This window comes from Amblyomma maculatum, chromosome 1, assembly GCF_055883805.1.
Source record: "Amblyomma maculatum isolate TAMU_Amacu chromosome 1, ASM5588380v1, whole genome shotgun sequence".
NCBI lineage: Eukaryota > Metazoa > Arthropoda > Arachnida > Ixodida > Ixodidae > Amblyomma > Amblyomma maculatum.
In genome coordinates this window covers 104,664,641-104,684,576 of record NC_139344.1, presented here as the reverse complement: position 1 = coordinate 104,684,576, position 19,936 = coordinate 104,664,641, and the positions used below count along the sequence as shown (strand labels likewise).

At 50.6% G+C, this 19,936-nt stretch overlaps 1 protein-coding gene across 1 annotated transcript in view; it reads right to left on the bottom strand.

The window, feature by feature from the left end:
- LOC146203407 (tubulin alpha-8 chain) overlaps positions 1-19,936 on the bottom strand; it is a 48,705-nt gene that overhangs the window by 24,791 nt on the left and 3,978 nt on the right. The window lies entirely within an intron of this gene.

Below are 19,936 nucleotides of genomic sequence, written 5' to 3'. Positions count from 1 at the left end.
CATTTGGCATTGCAGGTGGTTAAAAGGAATACCATTAAGCTTGATTACAATTGTGCACATAGGAAAAGCATTAAGGAACGTGTAGTGGCAAAAGTAATTCCTAATTAGGGAATGCAATATAGACGTTATCCACACTGATTTTTATCAAGGGGTGTAAGGGTGCAATGCCTTTGCTTCCACCTTGCAATAGGGTGTAAAGGTGATGAAAACACCCCAGTGCATTGGCCCCATAGAAGGGTGTTATGACCAACCGAAGCACCATCTTTGAGGGTGTACTGGCACCCTGAAGCCACTTTTTTTCAAGGGTGCATGGGTGTTAGTTATAGACATGCCAAAACACCTAATAAGGTGTTTTTGTTTTTACAGTGTAATTCCTTTTTATCTTCCGCCTGGGCTCTCTGAATCTCCGTCCATGCCTCTTCTACTTGCCCATTCTCACATCCGAACTTTATATTGTGTCACAAGCTGCTTCACCTATTATACAGCGGAAGATGCGGGAGCTTATGGCTGGAATATAGAGCGAAATTCACGGGACTCCGTCGCTCCTCTGGACAAGATTCGACAAGCCGATGGGGCAGCGACCGCCTGTCCTTGACGCGGCTGCTGCATAGTCGGCCGAGGGTATAAAATAACCGACAGCAGCACGCCCTCACCAGTGCGTTTGGGAAGATTCAAACTTCCGGCCACTCCGCGGTGCTCCGAAAGCGTATTGTGTTCTTCGGGCCCGCGATCGACGCATCGTTCTCTGCACCTGTACGGCCGCCGCTACCGAGCAACACAGCCTTCGACGCCTCAGCAAACAAGAAAGACGTGAGAATTTCATTCGCCACGGACTGTTGTTCAATCGAACATTATTTTCGCTTTGTTAACTTTTGACCTGACTTAGTAGTATTTTACGCTGTGTTCTTATGTAACTTTTTCTCATACTTATAATATCTGAAATACCTGCTTTATTATCTTTATAGTCTTCATATTTTTATCACAGTGTTTTGTTCATTGTCGGGTTATTTTTTTTTCTCTGATCATTTATTTCTTCGTCTTTATCAATATCTTGTCGTGGCGTTGTATTCTCTTTCATTGTACTCTATTATTATCAGTGTAATTTTGGTCTGCTATTTATAAACCTTCAATTGTTTGTAAAAGAAAGTGACCTATTTGTACTTATTCCTCAATCACACACCGACACACGTGCTTCACGGGTTGACCGGCCTAACTTTTAAATGTGTTCACAACCCTCATAGAGGAACGACGGGTAATCGTGAAGGGGATCCCGCACCTCTTTTGACCGTAAAGGCGGGGGTTTGTGACATAATTGGCGTCCGCGACAGGACTGGTCAACCAAGTGTCGGTGAGGGAGAGAGGAGTAGGTGCAATTTTTTTAGTATTGTATCCTAGCACTGCATAACGCTTTCCACCTAACATGGCTGATGCAGAGTTAGAACGGCTTGTTGAGTATGGCCGAACTTTTGGCTTTGAGGGTCAAGAGCTGCTCAAATGGGTAGATCAGGAGCGAGCTCGTCGCAGAGAAGAACGCAATGAGGAACGTACGCGGCGGAAAGAGGAGGCAGAACTAGAATCTAAACTCCGGATGGCGGAGATGGAGAAAAAAAAGGAAATAGAGTCGCAGAAAGCCCAACTCCGGATAGCGGAGATGGAAAAAGAAAAGGAGTTACTGATGCTCCGACGAGACCTACCTAATAATCCGGCAACTGACGCTAACAGCACCGGAGAGACAAGGTCAGAAACGGGGGAGAGTCAAGCTGCTCGGCCCGAACGCATAAGCCCGCACAAGCTGATGCCGGTTTTTAATGAGGGCAGGGACGACCTTGACGCTTACCTCATGCGTTTCGAGCGCGTCGCTGAGAGTCAGAATTGGCCTCGCGACCAGTGGGCTACAGCCCTTAGTCTATGTTTAAGCGGCGAAGCGCTCAGCGTTTTTAGTCGCATGTCTGCGTCCGAGTGCTTGGACTACAACAAGCTCCGGCAGGCACTCATGATTCGCTTCCGTATGACAGGGGAAGGGTTCAGAGAAAAATTCAGGTCTGCTAGTCCCCGGAACGAGGAAACGTGTTCACAGTTCGTGACGCGTCTTCAGAACTTCCTAGACAGATGGATAGAGCTGTCGGACACAAAGAAAGAGTACGCAGATCTCTTTGACCTGATTCTAAAGGAACAGTTCCTTTCTAACTGCGCCACTCCGCTACAAATGTTTTTGAAAGAAAAGAAGGACACATCCTTCTCTGAAACAGTAGCAAGGGCAGAAAAGTATGTGGAGGCCCATGGCTGGTCAAACTTCGGAAAGCGAAGCACCCCGAAGAATAAGGCAGAAAACGCCGTCTCCAAGACGACCGAGAGAAAGGAAACTTTGCTTCAATCATCGGATGCGAAGAGCAGCGATGAAAAGAAATGTTTTATTTGTTCACGCACGGGACACCGCCCCGAAAATTGCCGGGCCGCCCCATCCGACGGATCGGGACCGCCCAAGAAATGCCACAAATGCGGAAAACCAGGTCATCCAAGCTGGAGATGCTGGGCAAATGGGGCCCCGAAACAGAGAGAAGAAAATCGGGAGTCCGCTGCAGTATGTGTTGAGAACGGATACCTCGAACTTAAGGATGGAGGGAAGATCCCCGTCATCAACGCTGGGTTCACCAGTAAAGAATGCGCCGTCAGGGAATGCTTACCTGTCGTAGCCGGCATGATCGGAGGCCAGACAGTCCGAGTCCTGAGAGACACAGGCTGCAACACGGTGGTGGTAAGAAAGGACTTAGTACGGAAAGAAGATATCACCGATACGAAGTCTCCAGTTTACCTACTTGACCGCTCAGTCCTAATGCTCCCAGAAGCTTGGGTCGATGTCGACACCCCGTACTTTCAGGGACGACTTCTCGCTAAGTGTATGGAGAATCCCTTGTACGATTTGGTGCTGGGAAATGTGGAAGGTGCTAGGCCAGCAGACGACCCCGATCCGAACTGGCACAAGACAACAGAAAGCGAGACTACGAAGTCCACTGCAGTAAAAGTTGAAGAGCTAGCGCCTGACACCGAGAGCCCCGCACCCATTTCGGATGCCGCTGAAGCTTGTCCGGTAGTGACTAGAGCGCAGGCGTGCAAGGATAAAACGCTGAAAAAGCTTAAAGTCCTGCAAGGCCTCCCTAGTGTATGCCGCGAAGAGTTGGTTCAAGAGCAAGAGAATGACGCGACCCTACGCTCGTGTTTCGATCGCGTAGGCCCGCCGCAAGCGAAGAAAGGAAAGGGTAGCCACCAGTTTTTCATTGCTAACGGCGTCCTTCAAAGGAAATACGTCGCCGAGTCGGGCGGGGAGTACACTCAAGTTGTTGTGCCCCAAAAGTACAGATCAGCTATTCTCAAGCTGGCACATGATGGGTTGATGGGAGGCCACCAAGGCGCGAAGAAAACCCTACTGAAGCTTCAGACAGAATTCTTCTGGCCAGCAATGCAGGCTGACGCTAAGCGGTTCGTTGCCTCTTGCGATCTGTGCCAACGCACAACTCCGAAGGGTCACACCACACGAGCGCCTTTGGTTCGAGTGCCCGTCATTGAGACACCGTTTCAGAGGGTGGCGATCGACATCGTTGGTCCACTCAACCCGAAGTCCGCTCAAGGCAATCGGTACATCCTGACGATGGTGGACTATGCCACTCGGTACCCTGATGCAGTCGCACTTCCTAGCGTCGAGACCGAAAGGGTAGCCGAAGCACTTGTCGAAATGTTTTCCCGTGTAGGAGTGCCCAGAGAGGTCCTCAGTGACAGGGGCACGAATTTTACGTCCGAAGTAATGAAGGAGGTTAGCCGTCTGTTGTCAGTAAAACAGCTGCATACCTCTCCCTACCACCCGATAGCGAACGGCCTAGTCGAACGGTTTAACGGCACGCTTAAACAAATGCTCAAGCGCATGTGTCAAGAGAGACCAACCGATTGGGATCGCTACCTGGCTCCACTTTTGTTTGCATACAGGGAAGTGCCCCAAGAAAGCCTCGGCTTTTCCCCATTCGAACTGTTATATGGGCGAAATGTGCGTGGACCCCTGGCTGTACTTAGAGAGCTTTGGACGAATGCAACCATCCCTAACGAGTTGCGAACGACGTACGAGTATGTGCTTGCTCTACGGGACAGACTGGAAAATACCTGTAAACTTGCCCACGAAGAGCTAGAGCGCGCAGGAGAGCGTTACAGCCGCTACTACAACATCAAGAGCCGCAAACGCTCACTCAAACCGGGAGAGAAGGTTCTTATTCTTCTTCCCACAGAGCACAATAAGCTGCTCATGCAATGGAAGGGTCCCTTTTCGGTCATCAGCCGCAGGGGCGATGTCAACTATGAAGTGGATTTGGGCCATGCCACAAAAATATTCCACATCAATATGCTGAAGAGATACCAGCAAAGGAAAGACGACACCATTGTTGCAGCTGTCGGTGCAGTAATATCGGCAGAAGAAGACACAGACGCTGGAGTATTAAGCTTCAGGAATACAACTTCCGTGTCGAGTATATTAAAGGCAGCGAGAACGTGGGAGCAGATTACATGAGCCGGCTGGAATAGTTGTTAAGCTTGCACTACTGCATAGCTGCATTGTGTTGATTGTGTAATGAAAATCGTACACGATGTGCCTGTATATATGTGCACTTGATTGTTATCAGTGATCCGTGACTTGTGACATGTGCGCAAGACATGACTGAAGAACTACAGTGTTGTGGTGTGTGCGGGTTCAGATCAGTGCGTATATGGTGCGCGTCATGAACGGTAGTGAGTGACGAACGATCTTCAGTGCACTGAACGGACCCAATCTACGGCACCCCTCTATAGGGGCGTAATAACATCGTTCTCGGCGCTTGTGGAGTTCTAGAATATTCCGAGGCAATATTCTTCAGTGGGGGGCAGTGTCACAAGCTGCTTCACCTATTATACAGCGGAAGATGCGGGAGCTTATGGCTGGAATATAGAGCGAAATTCACGGGACTCCGTCGCTCCTCTGGACAAGATTCGACAAGCCGATGGGGCAGCGACCGCCTGTCCTTGACGCGGCTGCTGCATAGTCGGCCGAGGGTATAAAATAACCGACAGCAGCACGCCCTCACCAGTGCGTTTGGGAAGATTCAAACTTCCGGCCACTCCGCGGTGCTCCGAAAGCGTATTGTGTTCTTCGGGCCCGCGATCGACGCATCGTCCTCTGCACCTGTACGGCCGCCGCTACCGAGCAACACAGCCTTCGACGCCTCAGCAAACAAGAAAGACGTGAGAATTTCATTCGCACGGACTGTTGTTCAATCGAACATTATTTTCGCTTTGTTAACTTTTGACCTGACAGTAGTATTTTACGCTGTGTTCTTATGTAACTTTTGCTCATACTTATAATATCTGAAATACCTGCTTTATTATCTTTATAGTCTTCATATTTTTATCACAGTGTTTTGTTCATTGTCGGGTTATTTTTTTTTCTCTTATCATTTATTTCTTCGTCTTTATCAATATCTTGTCGTGGCGTTGTATTCTCTTTCATTGTACTCTATTATTATCAGTGTAATTTTGGTCTGCTATTTATAAACCTTCAATTGTTTGTAAAAGAAAGTGACCTATTTGTACTTATTCCTCAATCACACACCGACACACGTGCTTCACGGGTTGACCGGCCTAACTTTTAAATGTGTTCACAACCCTCATAGAGGAACGACGGGTAATCGTGAAGGGGATCCCGCACCTCTTTTGACCGTAAAGGCGGGGGTTTGTGACATATTGCCGCAATGGCCTCATGCTTTGTCATTTCAGGGCCAAACTTGATGCCTAGCTCCTCCCCCAGACTTATGAGTTGAGACTTGAGCAGTTTTTTCAAATCCATGACAGCAGTGTGACAATGCTCTGGCCTCCACCCAGAAGTAGTACTTTAATTTACGCTTCTGCGGCTGGCATCCCCAGAAATAAGATTACACCTCTATCTAATACCTGCGAACTCAAAAGCAATTCCCGCACTCACCAGTCCGCAACTCCTGCCAGTCTCCGCGATCTCGGTGTGCCGTCCTCCATCAGTCAGCCAGGTTCGATCCCACCACGCTGCCAATCAGTTGTCGCGACGCCGGACGTACAGGGCCGGAGCCGAGGGTAGCGTTAACCAGCGAGGCGTCGAGGAACCGCGGAGACGAAGAGCTTTCATTAGAGTAGAGTACAAGTAGTTTATTTACATCTGTACACTTTGGAGATTTCAAAAGGAAGCCCCCTCCCAATGCCAGACACCAGGTTTTCTTCGATTGGGTCTCCCTAGGTGCCTAGGCAGGGAACTGGTTCATCTTCTGCACGGGCCAATCGCAAAGCGCGAGGTGACTGCGCACTGCATCACCGAGCCCCGCCCCGCATTCTTGCACGTGTGCCACTACACTTTCACACACACCTCGCCAGTTCACAAGCGACCCCCCGTCGTACTCTCCTCACGGCCGAGCGTCAAGTTGCCTGTGTTTTGTTCATTCGGTCCGGCGCCTTGTGGGTCTCCCCCTCAGCGGCCAGTGCTCCAGCCGACAGGCCAGACCTCGCGCCATGCCGACGATGGCTTCTCCCTTCGCTTCTTTTGTCCAACTGCGAGTACCGTAACCCGACCCAGCGCGGCTCCAACGATGGCTTCTTGCTCCGTCGCCACCCCTCTGTAGGTCATTAACAGGCCAGGCTCTTCTTGGAAAGTCAGGCAGTTTCTTCACAATGCGACCAAATCGGTGCTTCGGAAAGGCCATGGGTGAAAGCAGCGGTTGTTGAGACGTGCGTGCAGACCAGGGGAGGGAGCTGGCCGAGATGCCCGTGAAGCGAAAGCAGACACACCGACGCCTTCTGAGCAATGAATTAGCTCGGACACAACAATAGATCCATCGCGAACGTTGTCCGCCTGTGTTGCCTGGTAGCGAGCGCTGCACGTACTGCGAACGTACTGCCGCCAGCACGCCTAACAAGAACGTTAGAGTGCGTGGCCTAGTCGGAAATTTGCGCTGGACGATACTGTTTTATGCATGCTCGGGGCTGGAGGTGATAACGGGTGCCCTGTAGCCAGTAAAACATGTCCCACCCACCGGCAAGGGCTGAGAGGCGCTAATACTGGCCGAGGCCACCCCAGCCCATGTAAATGCCTATCAAAGGCGGAGGAGCGGCTTCTACTGCGCCTTTCATACTAATAGTTTGCTGCGCACGGCACCTCTCAAACACTTTGGCCTTTCTTTCTCGGGCAGCTGTCCGCACTGTGCGGAGAAGTCTTCAGACATCTACCACATGGTGTCGGCCTGCCCATCCAACCCTGCTATCCCACCTAACCCCAACCCCACCCGAGAGGACTGGGAGGCGACCCTGCTTGGCTGCTCTGACGCCCAAAAAGCATTGGTGGAGCGCGTCCGGGTAGCGGCAGACGCGACCCCACCTAGTGCTTGTGAGGACCAGCCCCTCAGGTTGATCTATCACATCCGTAATCACACCACCCCGTACATATTCATCCCGAAAGGTCTCACCACCTGCAGCGTTCGCGTCAAGCGTGCTGGCGGCGCTATACGGCCCTGCACGAGTGGCTGCCAGCCGAAGGCACTATATACACAGTAAGAACAAGATTGAGCTGCTTCTCAGGCAATAAGTACAGCCTCCCAATTTTTTAAAGAATATCACGCGAGCACCGACGATTCGCTGAGTCAACATGCATAGTGCGAGCAAGCGAAATTTGCGAGTTGGTTGCACCCTTCCGGCAGCGCGGCCGAATTTTATTTTGCAGTGTTTCGGGTTTTAGAAAACGTGTTAGTGATTCTTACTAAAAAATTAGGAGGACGCTTAAGCCTCGCTTTAAAGGGGTCTAAAGTGAGGTAAAGGAAATCGGTCGAGAGAGAGGTACTCCCTCACAAGTCAATTCACCGCAAGCTAGCTTCATTAACACCAGAGATATCGGCGATTAAAAATGGCGCTTCTCTCTCCCCTCACCCCAACACCGGCGACACCAGAAAAAACAAACAAACGAAGAAACAGCTCGGGAGCTCCGCCCCTAAAGTCCCTTTTTATCCACCCCTAGGGTGCCTCGATGACAGGCTACATCGAGGCACCCTAGCTGCCCTGGCACCCTATCCACCCCGCCCACGAAGCGTCATCTGGTGACGCTCGGTTCTCAAACTTCCGGTTGCCGCGCCGGTTTTCCCGAGCGCCGCCCACGCATTCACGGACGGTCTCTGCCTTTCCCGTCCCGCCTGCGTTTGCACAGCTTTCAACCTTGTCTGGTGTCTTCCTCGGCTGCCGGTTTCTTCAGTGTCTTGGAATTGTGTGCGACAGCAGTCCGAACGACTCAAGTCTTTCGCGAGCGCATACCTGCAGGTGGGCAGGCTGCTGTCCACGCACACCGGCGGCCGCCGAGGAGGAGCACTTTCCTTCATATCCCTGTCCCATTCAGCGCAAATTAGCGTGCACGCCTGCCGAGCACGGCTTTCTACAAGACCGCTTTCTTCTCTCGAGCTGCCGGGGTCAGTTTCCGGTGTCAATAGCTTTGGTACCGTCTTCTGCGGTTTGACCTACGGCGGCCGGAGACCCCTCGCGGAGTTGACGCGATAGCATCGACTCTGCATGGATGCTGGCAGACGATCGAGCGTGCAAGTTGCCCGCATACAAACATGTCGTCGTTTTTAGCCAGGAACGCTTTCATTATGGTCGGCGAGAGGCATCTCTTGTGCACAAAGAATGGAATGTATACGCGTATCACCGACGAGAGCACGGACTGATGATCGCTACAGAGTTTGAATATCAGATGACAGGTGAGCACGAATTATTCCGAATCTTAAAAATTGAGATTAACAAAAATGGTAGTGCAGTGTTTTTTTCTTTTCTTTTTCGAAGTCCTTTCGCACATCGTTTAGGAAGGGCCAATGCGTAACGTGCACGCTTGCGTTATCTCATGTGCACGCATTGGCCGAGCCAGAATTGACGGCGCAAAACGTCAGCAAAGCAGCTAGGCACATGCAGTTCGACAGCTCAGGTTGTCGCCGATTTCCGCAGCTACACGCAGAATCGCGCACAGGAGCGTGCGAGCGGTTACTGTTCTGCCAGTGGGGTTATCACAGAGTAGCCCACCGTCAACAAAGCTGTGCCAAGGAGTTGGTTGCGTAGCGCTCGTCATCCGTTTCGTGAACGAGGGTTGTCAGCTCCCTGGAAGGTAGCGATGAATCCGAGTCAGCGCTGGTGAACAGAAGAAAAAGCTTTATACACTATTTACAGGCATTTACACAATGAGTTCGGCTCTGGGGCTGAAAACTATACGCGACTGTTCTCGCGCAGCGACGGCCGGGGAGATTCCGCCGCGTCCGCTCTCACAGGGGGCGAACTGCTCCCGATGGACGTCAGTGACGAACTCACACTCGGAGTCTCGAACGGAAGCACATGAGTCTCCGTAACCGAGAAACCGTTGACGCTCAAATAGTCCAATCCGACGGCAGCACTTTCGCAGGGCCAATGGGAGAGCTTGCTTCGCTCTTTCTTCAAATATGCCGCGGGGTGAGAAGGAGTCCACCGCCAGGGCCACGGCGCCGAGCTGTCTGGACGCTCAGCTCATGTTCAAAAACGTATGTAGCGTCTCTCCCCTTGGCATGGCTCGCCTCCAGTGCACTGGTGCTTTGCAGAGCAGTATCCGGATTTTGTGAAAGAGGCGTTCGCCGGAGAGGTTTGGCGTCCGGCTGAATTTCTGGGCGGCTTTGGCCGGGCACAACATTACGCTAGAGACGAAGCGAAGCGGGCGATTCTAAAACTTCCAAGCGCCCGCGGACGGCCATAGCCTGGCGGCATCTCGTGCTGCACTTAAGCGGTTCGAATTTGTGTACTTTCGCGATGAAGCTGAGGGCAGACCTCTTTTGACGCACGTTCCATTTAAGTATCAACACGCCGCACAAATGGTCGATGCCGCAAAGACGAGACGGGACTACATGTACGCTGCTGCGCCGTCGGTCGGTGCATGAAGGTATGCTGCCTATTTAATCGGTACGGTGTTGAATCGGACCAGCTGGTGCTCTTTTCGCACTCCTGCACCGACGCGCGCTTTCAGTCGGACGCCACCACTTTTTCGGTTCACGAAGCGCCAAGCTTGGGGTCACGCATGCAGTGCATGCATGTAGCACTCGAGCAGACGACTTTCTCAGCTACCGGAAGTGTGTACGTGACGTAGTGGCCGTCGCGGCTGCAGCCAATGGCAGCCTGTCGTGACCTATCCCTCTTGGTACTCGTGACGTAGGTAATCACGGCAGAATAGTTCCAAATCTCATCGCCACGCGAGAACCGAGCAGACTGCGAATTTCAAAAAACGCTGTTTTTAAAAGTTAATAGTTGCAAGGAGTTGTACTTTGGAGGAACGCTCGGAAGCATTCGTTCTACACGTTCAAAAAGTAGAAGCGACATTTCTAGCCATTTCCTACCCCTTAAAGGGCAGGCGCAACAGCGCCTTTAACATCGCCTCCCCATTCTAGATTTTTTTTAATTCATTATTGTTTTTTTTTAATTTCTGAAATTATTACTGTAAAATCAATACACATTCCAAACGCACGTTACTGTCGCATGCGCCACAACGCGTTTACTATATTCTGTAATTACACCACCAAACTACTGTAGTGCGCTAGAATGGCACCTGTTCGGCGACTTTGTGCCGTTGGTAGTGAAATTATCAATGAGGTGGTAATCGTCCCAAACCAAAATTTACGACTGAAAAAAAAAAAAACGCCTAAGAAGTAGTTCGCCTCCATCATAAGGACTTCCCCCTGACCTGTTTCCCCTCAATTTTCTCAGCAAAGCAAAAAGCGCGGTTCGATCCCAGCCACGGGGGTAGAGTTTCGATGGAGGCGAACCACAAGGCGCCCATGCATCGTACGATGTCCGTGCACGCCAAAATACCTCTAGGTGGCAGAAATGAAGCCGGAACACCACTACAGTCATCCATAGCCTATGCCCATTCACTTTAAGCTGCACATCGTAGTGCCCATCATTCCGCTCCGAGTAGTCTTAATTTCATAATAAAAAAATCCGGTTGGAATATAGTAGGTTCATATAACTTTATAAGTTATATGAACCTACTATATCACATCCAGACGGAGTGCAAACAGCCAGAAAGAAAGAGTTGGTCTCTCGCCGCGCCACCAACATGTCGTGAATATCCCAACCAGACACTAAGTCATTGGTCTAATTACAAAAGTTACCGCACGAGGAACTGACACGGCATGCCCACGTGGTACGCTTGCACAGCCAGTGCCCGACAGTAGCGGTGCACTTTCGAACGCTCGGCTTCGTGCAGGGGGAAAAAAAAAAGAAGAGTTTTCAAATTTCACGCCGACCGCAAAAATTCGCCGAGGCTTAGACCAGCTAGGCCACGATATACGTAGCGAAAGCATGTCTGCCTGGCTATGGTCCCTGGTAAAACTAAGACCATAGCCTAGCGCTGGGCTGCCCAACGTTACTAGAACAAACTAGAGTCACTCGATAATTTTCAGAGTCCCTTCGCCTGCAGGCAACTATGACCGGCGCGGCCATGAAGCTTCCAACTGCTCGAGGAGCGCCTCTGGCGCGGCCATATTCCAGTCAAACGATGAAAACATTTTGAAAGCAGCATGGTCATTTGCCTGTGCATTGCCGTGATGAGCAACGCAGCTACTTTAGGAACAGTAAAATTTGCAAACTGAACGTAAGCTTGTATGGAAGGCTGAGCGGTGGTCTGTATGCGGTTCATTCGAGTCCTAACAAAGAGCTCTATCGATTAATCGGACACCTTGCTATTCTGTCGCGATTTTCGTGGTATTGTAATCATTCGCATTTTCTTGCCTTCCTCAATTAGCCCCATAAATGAGTGCTTCTCTACGGCGATGCCGATATCAACTAACCGTACGTCGTCGGACATGCGCGCGCACACTTTGACGCAAGCTCACTCGTGCTTGCTTGTTAAACATCTTTATTGCACGCAATCAAAATCATCATTAATCATTATCACTAATCGCTAAGCATTGTTACTCGTTTCCAGACAGCTGCGGTCATTCAAGTTGTGTAAGTATTGGTCGTTTCGTAGTCATGATGAGTCGTCCTAGTCATCGCAGTCATTACTACACATAGCTAAGCATTTTACTCACTTCAGATCAGTTTTGGCCATTTCAAGTCGTCGTTTAACACTGGTTGTTGCGTAGTCATGATGAGTCATTCCTAATCACTGTAGTCATTTCCACTCAAAGTTAAGCACTTTTACTCATTTCCAATCAGCTGTGGTCAGTAAGTCATCGTGTGCCATATTGGTCGTTTCATAGTTATTAGCTGTCATGATGAGCCATGCCTAGCCATTTAACTCATTTCCAATCAGTTTCGATCATTCCAAGTCATCGTTCTAATTTGTCGTTTCGTAGTCATGATGAGTCATACCTACCCAATGTAGTCATTACCACTCATAGCTGCGCAGGGCAGTACTGTGCAGCGCAGTAGTAAACGAGACACCCACTGAATTATCTTCCAAAGTTAAAGATTTGATTGATTTGTTTGTATGACAGGATTTATGCCCTGAAAGAACACACTACAAAACACAGGCCAGGGGGTAAAGCAAGAAACAGTGCTTGTGAGCAAGCCGACGGCGCTGTCACACTTCTTTCACAGCATTAGCAAGTGAATTTCGCATAACAGAAAAGTGTTCTCCAAGGTAATGTGTGGCTTCGAAGCCAAAGCTGTCGTAATGTAGTTATAATTATACTGCAGCCATGTACAGTGCAACGGCAGCACGTAAAAGCTTCGCGTGTGCTGGCCGCTCCATGCTTCCGCGCGTAGCAGACGACACGCCCGGCAAGGAGCAAGAGTTGACTGCAGCACCGCTAGCTCTCCTGACGGTCAGCTGGGACACTCCTCCGCTGGGCGGTATGGGGAGCTATGAAACTAAGGGTGTCTTCGGGCCGAGGCGCACTGCCTTCGCGCTGGTGCGCAGGAACTGACGTCAAACACGGCATGAGTAGGCCGTCCCTGTGTGCTCCAGCCGAACATGCAAAAGACACGGAGAGTGCCATCGTTCTTTCTGCCGTCTGTTCTGCGTAGCCTCAGAGACCCTTTATTATCTCAGACGCCATATAGATAGGGCTAACTAGCGACGCTAGGGCATGCTGCTAAACGTAAAGATTGTGGCGGTGTAGGATTGTGAGGCACTACAACAGTGCTATGCTTACCAGTTTCTATCTGTACATTGCACAATGCGCACATTTTAGACCTTCAGCTACGCACGGGTGACGGCCGGTGACGCATTGCAGTTGCTAACATCTTCATTTCTTTACTATATGCCAACCTGAAATGCTTCCTATTTTCTATTCGTTGATATTGGCCATTGTAGAGCGAATACAGATACTTGTAGAGCGAATACAGATACGATGACAGAGTCGTCTGCGCGCAGTGTCTGCTAGCGCGCGCTGCACGATGGGATTGCACTACGCCCTGCCGTCGGTCCCCACGGTAGCACAGTGCCGCACACTCACGTCGTGGTTACCCCAGCTGAGCGTACGGCACTGCACGAGTTGACGTCAGCAGTCGACACCATAAGTTTGTTCTAGTAACATTGGGGGCAGCCAACTCCAAACCTCTCCAATCTAATCCCATCCCATCTAATCCAGTCCAATCAAGTACAGTTCATTCCAGTGAAATACAATCCAACCAATCCTGTCCAAACTAATCTAGTCCAATCCAATCCTGTCAAATGCAGAGTACACGCTCCCCGAAATGTGCCCTTGACTAGCCTATCATCACTACTACCATCCTCACGCTAGAGAAGGAGAACTAAGATTCGCTACTCACCATGTCTAGCTATGTCGTTGCACTAAAGACTAGATATCATAATAATCTTCTGGTTGCTTCTTGATTCCACCAGCTGCGGCGGTTGCTAGGCAACGACGCTGTGCCTCCCGCCACGTGAAACTCCTCTTTCGTAGCCAATGAGCTTTCCACTACACAACGAAATGACATTAAAGGAAGAATGGCTCCATCCAATCATCTCTGGCTGTGGTGATGCCTGTACCGCAGCACAAAATGCATTTATCAGCGCGAAGAGTGGATTTTAAAATCTCAACAGCGAATGGTGGTGGAGAGCAGCCTACGGTTTCCGCGTACAAAAATCAGAGTTGACGCACGCATTTTACTTGCCAAATTTACTGACGAAGATGAAACCGCATTCTCATTTTAAAAGCTCTGTTGTCTGTGAGGGTAGTCTGCGACTGAAGCACGGTACTCTACCGATACAGGCCAACCTTTGCCTTCTCAATGGCAGGGTGCAACCGAATCGGCGGTGTGCCCGGTGAGCAGGAGCACCACCAGAGACACTACAGAGAAGTATATCTCACCAGATATGAGCTGTTCTGGGTGGTACAGTTGCTTGTATGTTCCCGTTCGAACCTCGTCAACAACGGTAGGCTCCAGGTCCACGAAGACCGCTCTGGGAATGTGCTTTCCAGTACTGGTTTGGCTGAAGAAAGTGTTGAAGCAATCATCCAAACTACTAGACGCCTTGTCGCTGTGAATCTTGCCATCGGGCTCAATGCCATGCTCCAGACAGTAAAGTTCCCAACAGGCATTGCCAATTTGTACTCCTGCCTGGCCAACGTGCACGCTAATGCACTCCCTCTGAAATGGACAAATGGACATCCAGTCAGTGCACCGCCCGGCGATTGGGAACCGACCATTGAACAACAGGACAGAGTTTCAGGAGAGAATACTGCGCAGGATAGAAGTTTCACTGTAGGTTTAAGTCATCATTCACCTCAGTCACAAGCTCGAGGCAGTGAAGTATCCATGGTGAGGGTGTAGAATTGGAAAATCACTTGAATAACTAGCTTCTGTGCCGAGGCACGTTCGGCAAGGACTTTCTATTTGTAATAATTATTGTACCAGCAGCCAGGGGAATAGTTAGACTGAAATACATTTACGTACCCCACTCGTTCGATTTTTTGCTACTTTTGGCAGAGTAAAATGGTTTCTTTCGTGACCTTTTGTGAACGAGCACAAAAGCAGCGTTCCCAAGTTAGTTACAAACGCTTTCACGAAAATAACCAGGTGGTAGATATGGTTCAACATAATTATGCAAACTAAAACACTTAAGGTATATTCACTCTTGAGACTCGTGCGACAGGCTGTCGCATGCGACCAGAGAGCCGCGCAGCGAGACCGATGCTCACACTTGCAAATGAGACCTGCGGGTCGCTTTCCACATCTTATAAATCTTGACTGTTCCCCACGTATAAAGTAAAGCTAAGCCATATTCACTTCAGCTGAGCCGCTGATTGGTTACCGGTTTGCGACTGGTAGTCGCGCGGCTGGAAAATCTAGCGGTGCCCGAACGACCCGCGACTGTCGCTTTTTGACTGATGAGACTTTTTGTGACGGTCGCTCTGCGACCAATATGGTCGTACGACCTCTGCGAGTCGCAAGTGTGAACGGGCCTTTACGATTCGCGTGTTGCAACAGCTGTAGAGGGAAAGTACCAACGATTCGGAAGGTCAATGAAAAAAACGTAGTCGCCAGAGAAGAAAAAGAAAGCCAACGGCACCGCTAAGTCTGTAAATAGAACTAGCAGCAGTGCGGCCAACGCCCCTGCCAGTAGCGGAAGGGGCTGTAGAAGCAGAGGGAGCGCAGCGCACTTCAGCTCAAGCAGTGCTCGAGGACGGGAAAACAAAACAGCTACCGACGATGAAAGCGAAGTCCTTTTACAGCATTTCAGTCTTCCACCCAAAGGGAGACTCGAAACAGAACACTCAAAATTAAAGTGACCCTATTCCTCAGACCTAAAAGCGGGACATGAAAGTAGGGGGAGGGGGGGGGGGGGGGCATCTGCATTACAAGACATGCAGTTTAGACATGCTTTTTTTGCTCTCATATGTAGATTTAACTGGCATACGTAATGATCGCTTTTTCTCAGCTCCTGCGCTTTGGGGCAGATAAAACGTGCCAAAAGGTCAAAATTAATCGAGGCCTTGCTAAGCCCTTGTTTATACTTGGACTTTTCACAGGTTAGCTCAGAATCGCAGAAAATGCGGACATTACACACGCTAGATTTGGGTGGCTAAACATCATGCAGCATTCTTTTCCTCCAGCTTTTGCCTACCTGGCACAAACTACACCTAATACTTCTGGATTCAATGAATATTCTTTCAGCAGCCCTTCATTTTTGCAGATATGTGCACGTGGTACTGTTAACACGTCATGTGAACATTCACTTTGAGCAAACAAGTGTCTTCAAGTGCAGCTGTACCTTCTGTGGAGGCTCAAGCTTATCCGTCGAAGAAAAACTCTTGCATCTGTATCTGACAAGCACATAGAATGCTCAGTAATTGCCCTCATGTCGCAAATCACATCATTCGTCTCAAAGTGCTGAAGCACATATCCACCCACTATTCCTCGACCGACTTCTAGCTCTACCCTTCATCTCGTTTTTCAGTTGTGACATAACGTAAAACGTTATAGGATTTGTCAGATAACGTGTTCGACAGATGCAACTGAGCTCTGAAGTTTTTACTTGCACATCTCAAAAGGGCTAGTGCTGACTTGAGAGAGGCCCACAAGATGCTGCTGATCTCATCAAATGGTTGCGCCATCGCTTGAGGTAGAACGCAGCCGTCTGATGGAACTTTCTCGCAAAATCTGCTGCCAATCTTCTCAACGCGCCCTTGATGGCGAAAATGCCTGATGAAGCCTGTCTTGGACTTTGAACCGCAGCTGGTTCAGGGCTTTGTGAACTTCCATGGCAGTCCTCGAATCTCTTTAATCTGCAACACAGTCGCTTGAAGCATGCCAGCTTGACCCTGTATAGAAAGTAGCCAAAGCTCCCCAACTAAAATTTCAAAACGACTTCATCAAAGAGAGGCATTTTTCTGCCAACAAGAAGAATTACTTCAAAACCAGAAGATGAATAGTTCCTAAGGTTTTGAGCTACAGTCCATCGACTGAAAGCTTTGGTTGTTGGCGATCGTATGATATTGCCAGGGGGCGCTCGGAGCGAAAGACGTCGAAGTGGCGCCAGGAGAAAAAGGACGAAGTGAATCTGCTCCGGACTCGCAGGACGTACCTAAAGCTTGGACCGTGTAATTCCACCTGCACCGGCTCTGATAACCTGGCTCCAGTCGCCAATACAGTGACAAATCTGGTGGAGGTCAGGTCTGATGTCCCGTACCTCTCCGCTAAGCAGGAGTGCTGGTCATGTATTCGAGGAAACGCCTGTTCATCGCACCAGCCGGAGGCAACGAGGCCTACGACCCGAGTTTTCCCCATCGGCTATGACTACCGGCAGCCACGACGTCGTCGCAATGCCTGGAGCGGCCCCTACTCACGTGACGTTTCAGAACCCCCGCGTCCCAAAGACCTTGCACGGGGACACCTATGAAGACGTCGACGACTGGTTGCAGCACTACGAAAGGGTAGCTACCTTCAACCTCTGGGATGACGCCGCCCGGCTTCGCAACGTCTACTTCAGCCTTGAGGATGGCGCTCGGACATTGTTCGAGAACCATGAAGACCAGCTGTCTTCCTGCAGTGGGTTCAAGCGTCATCTTGCGGCTACTTACGGTAGCTCAGATCGCAGCGAACGGGCCGAACGCGCTCTCCAATCTCGGGTTCAAATGCCTAAAGAAACCGTCGCGGTATATATCGAAGACATGACACGCCTCTTCAAGCGGGCAGACCCTACAATGTCCGAGGACAAAAAGCTGCGCTACCTCATGCTTGGCGTCAAAGAGCAGCTTTTTGCTGGCCTGGTGCGCAGCCCACTGAAAACTGTCGCAGAATTCCTTGCGGAAACATCCACGATAGAAAAAGTGCTTCAGCAGCGAGCTTCGGCACAGAATCGTACCGTCCACGCCACCTCAGTCTCTGCCGAGTTACCATCGCATGGTATGGACGCATCGGCGCTACGGGAGCTCGTACGTTCGATTGTGCGCGACGAACTCGGACTGCTGCATGGCGCACCTCAACCAGCTTCTACCTCCATTGCGAGCGTTGTCCGCGAGGAAGTGCAGCAAGCGCTTCGGCCTCCGCTTCCAAGCGGTGAACCTCACCCTGCTCCTCCTCTTACGCCACCTGAATGCCAGTGTCCCACATACGCCGAGGTGCTACAATACTCTCCACCCCAGTCGCCGACCCTCATTCCTGCTAACGTAGCTGCACCGACAACACCGGCCCCCGTGATCCAGTACGTAACGGATTCCCGACCGTCTAGACGGAAAGCAGACGAGTGGCGTATCCCCGACCGACGGCCTTTATGCTTTCACTGCGGCGAACCGGGTCATGTCTATCAGCGCTGCCCTCAGCGTCGACTGGGTCCCGAAAGGTTTTCCGCCGATTCTCCGCGGCCTCGCTACGGCGAACGGCCCCGAGCCGTTGAAGATTTCGTCAATGACCAGCGCCGTGGTGTTCCGTCTCGTCTGCGGTAATCTCGATCACCGTCGCCCAGGGCTCGCCCTTCGCCATCTGCTGCGAGGTCCTCATGGGCAGCGCAGGGCCGATTGCCCAGCCCCCAGCGGGAAAACAAACCAGCGACCTTCGGGGGTAGGCTCGCAGGACATCGCTGCACGGGATACCCCCCATCGACGCGGACACGGAAAGACTACGAATCGACATTGGAAAAGTCCGCGGTTGCCGATTATAACGCTACCTCGACGCCACCACGACGCACCCGCAATGACGACGAATTGCCGGTGGAACAGATGACGTGACAACGCACCCGCAACGACGACGAATTGCCGGTGGAACGGACACCGCAACAACGACGAATTGCAGGTGAAGCATACCGCGTACACCGACGCAGAGCACTCAAACACTCAGAAGCCTGATATTCGCGAGCAGCTGTCGTTGGACATACCAGTAATACTGGATGGTCGCCATGTTCGAGCTTTGTTGGATACTGGCGCTGATTATTCTGTTTTGAGCAGCCAGTTTGCCGCGATTCTCAAGAAGGTTTTGACTCCGTGGGCTGGCACACACGTTCGCACTGCGGGTGGTCATCTGGTTACTCCTCTAGGCATGTGCACGGCCAGGGTTCAAATTCAAGTCGACATTTGTGGTAAGCTGCCTCGTTCTGAAAAGCTGCTCACGTGACCTAATTCTGGGCGTAGATTTTCTTCGTGAATATGGCGAAATTATTGACCTCCGGGATTTTAAGGTCTCGTTTTCTACTGAGAAAGCAGTGGCCCTCAGCAGTACACAGCGACCACTCAATGTGCTTCGAGTTTATGCGGACAGTGTCACGCTGCCACCCCGAACCAGCACCTTCGTTAATGTCAAATGCAATGCACTTCACGATGGTGACGCAATAGCCGAAACTAACGACTCGTTACTGTTGACGCAGGGAGTCTGCGTGGCTCGCAGTTTGATCCATCTTAACTGTGGTCAGTCCAAGGTACTTGTTACCAATTTTTCGCACGAGTATCGACACCTTTTTCGGAATACTTCCGTAGCTTTCGCGGAACGCAAATCTGAAGTCTCCGAGTGCTTGTCTACAGAAACCGTGCCACCGCCCACATCCCTCGACAACCTCGATATTAGCTCAGAGCTATCGGCGAGCCAGCGTGAACAGTTGTTTTCATTGTTACTCGAATTCAGAGAGTGTTTTGCATCATCGTCAAAAGTGCATCAGACTCCCATTGCCAAGCACCAGATCGTGACGTTCGATGATGTGCGCCCAATTCACCAGCACCCCTACCGCGTCTCTTTGACCGAGCGCGAAGTTATTAAGTCACAAGTTAAACAAATGCTAGAAGATGATGTTATCCAGCCTTCAAATAGCCCATGGTCCTCCCCAGTCGTTCTAGTTAAAAAGAAAGACGGCACGTTACATTTTTGCGTCGATTACCGCAAGCTGAACGCCGTAACCAAGAAGGATGTTTACCCCTTGCCGCGGATTGACGACTCTCTCGACCGCCTTCGGCGCGCGAAGTACTTTTCGTCAATC